Below are 7,750 nucleotides of genomic sequence, written 5' to 3'. Positions count from 1 at the left end.
TCGTGGCTTCATCGCGGGGTTTGCAGCTTTTCGATCACGTTCACGTCACGTAATTACGTCACTTCGTAACGTTCCCATGGCAACAGGGGAACATGGCTGCTCTTGTGTGAAGTAAACGCAACATTTTTCATCTTTCTGCTAAGATATATGGGACTTTTTTGCAACGAAAATGCGGGGATTATGAAATCATGCAAGCCCCGCATATTTTGCGCGGAAATCAGCAATTTATGCAGCAAAAGTGCGGCGTATTTGAAAAAATGCGCCCCCGCATAAATATGCAGACTTTGGCTGATTATGCATTGAATTATGTGATCGCATAATCACGTTTTTCTGGAGGGACTGGTTATTGAAATAAGAGGCTGCTGCGGCCCGCCACACGGGTTGGGCGGAGGCTGCACAGTTTGACCAGCGCAGACAGTGGCCGGGCAGCGGATGGTGCTGCTAAGAACTGGCAGTGGAGGCTATAACTTGTATCAGACCGGCCCTCAAAACTCTCCCGACTGCCACTGGGCCTGTGTATGGGTGGAGGATCACACTTTTTTCCAAATGTCTGTTTGTGCTTAGAAAACTGAACTGATAAGCGTTACACTGACCCACGTGCCACTTAAAAATCTAACTTCTACTGCATCTGTTTTAAATATGTGTTTAGCTTCCTGAGGAATACCGGACTAATTAAAAGATTATTATTTTTAATTATTATTATTTTTTTGTTTGTTTGTTTGTTTGTTTGTTTGTTTGCTTCATACTTGGAAAGGTTAGACTCAAGCACCACAGCCCGGTCCAGCTGGTGGCGGTAATGCACCATTAAAGTTAGAGGCCAACCGCCATAAAACCGGAAGAAGTTGCAGCAGAACCAGATGTTACTCTTTGAGCAATATGGTGTCTAACATGAGGAGAAACCATATTCAGTATATATATAATGGACCAGCAGGTCCCGTGTCTCTGGACGGAGACCAGTGAAGTCTCTTTCCCGGTGATGGCTGAGCGTTACTGAGCAGCCTCCAACTGAGCTTGAAGACGTAGATGTGACGTGAGCAACCTGTCTGAAAGTTGGAAGTCTTCTGGTAGCTGTGCCAAGAGAAATCTCAATCATTCCCAATCTAGCAGAGACGGAGAGCGTAGGTATATGTAAGGAGATAACATAGACACAGGCTAATTATTGATCACTAAAACGATAGTTAACATTAGTAATTAAACTTAAACAGCTAATGGAAGTCCAAACTGCCTGAGAGCTTCTCCTGTACTATACGGTAATTCCTCTACTATGAGACAGTAAGTCTCGTGGTTATGACCCAATCGTTAGCCTATTTTTATAAAAACGTCTGCTACGGAGCCATAACGTGAGGTACAAGGTAATGGAGCCTTTTCTACATTGTCGTGTTTCTTTAGAAATAAACAATGGACAAATAGAGTCTTTAAACTCTTCAGATGTAAAGTTATTCTCTGTCAAAGTGACGTCAAAATGAATGGCAGTCAATGGGATGCTAACGGGGGGTGATGGCTTGGTAGCATCAAAATGGCGCCATAGGAGGTTCGAGCTCTGAAGTGAATTACCCCCTTGGTAGTGTTATAAAGTTACTACCCTGAGTGAGAAGGGTACGCAGTTAACCGGGGTCCCAGTGCTGCGAGGGAGAAAAAAAAAAAAAAATGGATCAGTCCATGGATCTGTTAATTTTTCTGATCCAGCTATTTGGTCAATATTGGGGCCGATATCCGATTTTAATATTGGATCGGTGCACCCCTAGTTGCCATCCTCTTGAACGATATTAAACACAACATATATGTTGTTCTTCCGGCTATTCTGTCTATCGAGCCAGTCAAAAAGAGTACTGCGGTCAAGCCAGCCTCCACCTCGAAATAAGCGGTCAAACTAGCCGCCCCTATATTTCGCGGTGCGCGTATACACTTGCTATTACGGTGAGACCGTCAGAACTAAAAACAGGGAATTTTCCGACGAAGGCAATTTCCCATTCATTTATTCTGTCTGCCTGTCTATCTGTCTGCCTTCCTGTCAGAAAGAAAGAAAGAAAGAAAGAAAGATTTTAGCACACCTCACAACCTTTCACTGCATGATATGTTGAATTCCAAAATAAGAGCCCCCCAAAAATCATATATTAGCTGTTTGTCTACACATTCAGAAAATCATAAAAATAAAAGTCCTAGCTTCCACAGATCAATTTCACCTCAGATGGAGAGGACTCCATCTCAAGGTGTCAACTACAATGTTTCAGGACATTCCGATGTTGTTTTCCAAATTAAGAGCCCCCCAAAAATCATATATTAGCTGTTTTGTCTACACATTCAGAAAATCATAAAAATAAAAGTTTCACCTCAGATCCATCTGAGGTGAAATTGGTCTGTGGAAGCATAAAAATAAATGTCATGACAATGACATTTATTTTTATGATTTTCTGAATGTGTAGACCATCCATCCATCCATCCATCCATCGTCGTCCGCTTATCCGGTCTCAGGTCGCGGGGGTAGCAGCTCCAGCAGGGGACCCCAAACTTCCCTTTCCCGAGCCACATTAACCAGCTCCGACTGGGGGATCCCAAGGCGTTCCCAGGCCAGGTTAGAGATATAATCCCTCCACCTAGTCCTGGGTCTTCCCCGAGGCCTCCTCCCAGCTGGACGTGCCTGGAACACCTCCCTAGGGAGGCGACCAGGGGGCATCCTTACCAGATGCCCGAACCACCTCAACTGGCTCCTTTCGACGCGAAGGAGCAGCGGCTCTACTCCGAGCTCCTCACGGATGACTGAGCTTCTCACCCTATCTCTAAGGGAGACACCAGCCACCCTCCTGAGGAAACCCATTTCGGCCGCTTGTACCCTGGATCTCGTTCTTTCGGTCATGACCCAACCTTCATGACCATAGGTGAGGGTAGGAACGAAAACTGACCGGTAGATCGAGAGCTTTGCCTTCTGGCTCAGCTCTCTTTTCGTCACAACGGTGCGATAAATTGAATGTAATACCGCACCCGCTGCGCCGATTCTCCGACCAATCTCCCGCTCCATTGTTCCCTCACTCGCGAACAAGACTCCAAGGTACTTGAACTCCTTCACTTGGGGTAAGGACTCATTCCCTACCTGGAGAAGGCACTCCATCGGTTTCCTGCTGAGAACCATGGCCTCCGATTTAGAGATGCTGATCCTCATCCCAGCCGCTTCACACTCGGCTGCGAACCGATCCAGTGAGTGCTGAAGGTCACAGGCCGATGATGCCATCAGGACCACATCATCTGCAAAAAGCAGCGATGAGATCCCCAGCCCACCGAACTGCAACCCCTCTCCACCCCGACTACGCCTCGATATCCTGTCCATAAATACTACAAACAGGATTGGTGACAAAGCGCAGCCCTGGCGGAGGCCAACTCTCACCTGAAACGAGTCCGACTTACTGCCGAGAACCCGGACACAGCTCTCGCTTTGGTTGTACAGAGATTGGATGGCCCTGAGAAGGGACCCCCTCACCCCATACTCCCGCAGCACCTCCCACAGTATCTCCCGGGGGACCCGGTCATAGGCCTTCTCCAGATCCACAAAGCACATGTAGACCGGTTGGGCATACTCCCAGGCTCCCTCCAGGATCCTTGCGAGAGTAAAGATCTGGTCCGTTGTTCCACGACCAGGACGGAATCCGCATTGTTCCTCTTCAACCTGAGGTTCGACTATCGACCGAACCCTCCTTTCCAGCACCTTGGAGAAGACTTTACCAGGGAGGCTGAGAAGTGTGATACCCCTATAATTAGCACACACCCTCTGGTCCCCCTTTTTGAAAAGGGGAACCACCACCCCGGTCTGCCACTCCTTAGGCAGACACCCAGACTTCCACGCAATGTTGAAGAGGCGTGTCAACCAAGACAACCCCTCCACACCCAGAGCTTTAAACATTTCTGGACGGATCTCATCAATCCCTGGGGCTTTGCCACTGTGGAGTTGTTTAACTACCTCAGCAACTTCCACCAGGGAAATTGACGACAATCCCCCATCATCCTCCAGCTCTGCCTCTACCATAGAGGGCGTATTAGTCGGATTTAGGAGTTCCTCAAAGTGCTCCTTCCACCGCCCTATTACCTCCTCAGTTGAGGTCAACAGCGTCCCATCCTTACTGTACACAGCTTGGATGGTTCCCCGCTTCCCCCTCCTGAGGTGGCGAACGGTTTTCCAGAAGCACCTTGGTGCCGACCGAAAGTCCTTCTCCATGTCTTCTCCGAACTCCTCCCACACCCGCTGCTTTGCCTCTTTCACGGCAGAGGCTGCAGCCCTTCGGGCCCTTCGGTACCTTGCCACTGCCTCCGGAGTCCTCTGGGATAACATATCCCGGAAAGACTCCTTCTTCAGTCGGACGGCTTCCCTGACCACCGGTGTCCACCACGGTGTTTGTGGGTTACCGCCCCTTGAGGCACCTAAGTCCCTAAGACCACAGCTCCTCGCCGCAGCTTCAGCAATGGAAACTTTGAACATTGTCCACTCGGGTTCAATGCCCCCAGCCTCCACAGGGATGCACGAAAAGCTCCACCGGAGGTGTGAGTTGAAAGTCTGTCGGACAGGGGCCTCCTCCAGACGTTCCCAATTTACCCGCACTACCCGTTTGGGCTTACCAGGTCTGTCCAGAGTCTTCCCCCACCCTCTGACCCAACTCACCACCAGATGGTGATCGGTTGACAGCTCTGCCCCTCTCTTCACCCGAGTGTCCAAAACATACGGCCTCAGATCAGATGAAACGATTATAAAATCGATCATTGACCTTTGGCCTAGGGTGCTCTGGTAGCAAGTACACTTATGAGCATCCCTATGTTCGAACATGGTGTTCGTTATAGACAATCCATGACTAGCACAGAAGTCCAACAACAAACAACCACTCTGGTTTAGATCAGGGAGGCCGTTCCTCCCAATCACGCCTCTCCATGTGTCTCCATCATTGCCCACGTGCGCGTTGAAGTCCCCCAGCAGAACTATGGAGTCCCCCACTGGAGCCCCATATAGGACTCCACTCAAGGTCTCCAAGAAGGCCGAATACTCCGAACTCTTGTTTGGTGCATATGCACAAACAACAGTCAGAGTTTTCCCCCCCACAACCCGCAGGCGTAGGGAGGCGACCCTCTCGTCCACCGGGGTAAACTCCAACGTAGCGGCGCTCAGCCGGGGGCTTGTGAGTATCCCCACACCCGCCCGGCGCCTCACACCCTGGGCAACTCCGGAGAAGAAAAGAGTCCAACCCCTATCCAGGAGTATGGTTCCAGAACCGAGACTGTGCGTAGAGGTAAGCCCCACCAGATCTAACCGGTAGCGCTCCACCTCCCGCACCAGTTCCGGCTCCTTCCCCCACAGAGAGGTGACATTCCACGTCCCCAGAGCCAGCGTCTGCTGCCCGGGTCTGGTCCGTCGAGGCCCCTGACCTTCACTGCCACCCATGTGGCAGCGCACCCGACCCCAGCGGTTCCTCCCACAGGTGGTGGGCCCATGGGAATGAATGTGTAGACAAACAGCTAATATATGATTTTTGGGGGGCTCTTATTTTGGAAAACAACATCAGAATGTCCTGAAACATTGTAGTTGACACCTTGAGATGGAGTCCTCTCCATCTGAGGTGAAATTGATCTGTGGAAGCTAGGACTTTTATTTTTATGATTTTCTGAATGTGTAGACAAACAGCTAATATATGATTTTTGGGGGGGCTCTTATTTTGGAATTCAACATATCATGCAGTGAAAGGTTGTGAGGTGTGCTAAAATCTTTCTTTCTTTCTTTCTTTCTTTCTTTCTTTCTTTCTGACAGGAAGGCAGACAGATAGACAGGCAGACAGAATAAATGAATGGGAAATTGCCTTCGTTGGAAAATCCCCTGTTTTTAGTTCTGACGGTCTCACCGTAATAGCAAGTGTATACGCGCACCGCGAAATATAGGGGCGGCTAGTTTGACCGCTTATTTCGAGGTGGAGGCTGGCTTGACCGCAGTAAAAGAGTCGAGGGAGGAGAGTAAAGCTCCTAAAGCTTAGTTCCATATAAATGCATGGCTAATTCGTTGTTTTGTCGTTAGTGAAACACAATATTAACCTTGTAGTTGAAAAGGGAGCCTCATATAAGAATGATATTTCCTCCTATGGAGTCCGTTCATTCGCATTTGGAGATAACCTATTTTGGACTGGGAAAATGGCGGATAGCGTAATCAACAACTGCTAACGTGAGTTGTTAAAACCTCTTTTTAGTAAACTCTGTGAACACTAACAATGTTGTCAAGTCTTTGGTTAAGGTGTAGAGCTCCTGGTGATACTTGGAGCAAAGTCTCATGTTGTGTCGAGCCTTCTTAGTGTTTTAAAAATAGTGATTTTGAGGCTAGCATAAAAGTGTCCCTAGCTCTCCCATTCAAAAGGCCATTTGACCCAAAAACTAGAATACGGTAAATCTTAAAAGTGGTGATTCCGTCCTAAATATGTTTTTAAACGAAAGTTTGACTCGGGTACATTCACAAAAAGACCCTAGGTTGCATTTTGGCGAGAGTTACGCTTTAACTGAATGAAATACTTTTGCAGTAGTTACATCTCTGTTACTGAATGTTAAATATTTTGAACAGAGATCAGATGTGAATATCTTAGGGTGAAGTTCCCCTTTGTATGGCTGTATTACTTGTTACTGTGATAACCCAGTATTTCCTTGAAACAACTGTAATCTACCAAATCAAGGGAGATTGTGCGTTTCACAGTGAGAACACAGGAGTGACTGACAATACTGATTTTTATTGCCTACTGAATGTGAAAGTAACTTCTTTTTGTATTTTTTTAAACTACCTTTTGTTTCTGACCAGATTCTGGCCAAATTTCTTGCATTTGTGTTTGATAAATAAACAATTGTTGAATGTTTTAATCAGGCTGTTTTGGAGCGTGTGATCAGATATAAAATGACTGCTTGGTTTGGGAAACTTCTTGTGTCTTCAAAATAAAGGTTTTTGTTCATCATTATCATTATGTCTTTAACCAGTGGTAGGAAAGATAATCCTCTGTGATCCATCCATGTCAAGACCAGATATACCACCAGGGGCCTCCGATCTCTAGGGGGCCCCCAAGAGCCCACTATCTGTACCTTATCATATCTTTGCTTTTAATCAAATTAATGAATTGAGTGAGTGAGTTAGGGAATGAGTGAGTGTTTGTGTCTGTGTGTGTGTGTGTGTTGCAGAGATGTTCACAAGTCATTTTTTGGAAGTCCAAGTCAAATCTCGGGTCATCTGATCTGTCTGTTCTAACATCTAACATCATTGTTAAATCTTATGAATTCAAAGCATGTCGTGTAGCTACCATCCATACAGTCCAGTATCAACATCAGTTGTAGGAGAACTTCATGGGGTCTACTTAACACTGTGCATCCCGCCTCCTGTGCACCATGGATGTCTGAGCCTCAGCAACTACTAACTATAAAGATACAATCTGCCTGTTCCCAGCATTAGCACAACACTTAGCGATGGTTAGCTTGTTACCTGTGATGATATATGCTAAATGTAACGTCTCTTTCACATTAGCGTGTGAGTGACTGACCTATCTGGGTATGTTTGGAGACGCCTGATGAAGTTCTACGTTGTTGATCCGGCATCATTTATCTTGGTGCCACACACCTTGCATGTAGCTGTTCTCTTACTGACACTGTTTACCAAGTTATTGAAAGCAAAACTAATGACAAAAGGCACAACTCCGGGAGGACGCATGCGTTACGTTGCACATTATGGCAAAGGGCAGGGGACATACAGCTCGTCATA

At 47.1% G+C, this 7,750-nt stretch overlaps 1 protein-coding gene across 7 annotated transcripts in view; it reads left to right on the top strand.

Moving 5' to 3' along the window:
• Positions 1 to 7,750, top strand: part of LOC116056993 (scavenger receptor cysteine-rich type 1 protein M160-like) — a 1,012,348-nt gene that overhangs the window by 227,300 nt on the left and 777,298 nt on the right. The gene's annotated exons all lie outside the window — the stretch shown is intronic.

The sequence above is a fragment of the Sander lucioperca genome, chromosome 2 (genome assembly GCF_008315115.2).
Source record: "Sander lucioperca isolate FBNREF2018 chromosome 2, SLUC_FBN_1.2, whole genome shotgun sequence".
NCBI classification, from domain to species: Eukaryota; Metazoa; Chordata; class Actinopteri; order Perciformes; family Percidae; genus Sander; species Sander lucioperca.
The sequence above is the reverse complement of the archived record's forward strand: the minus strand, read 5'-3'. Positions and strand labels throughout refer to the sequence as shown.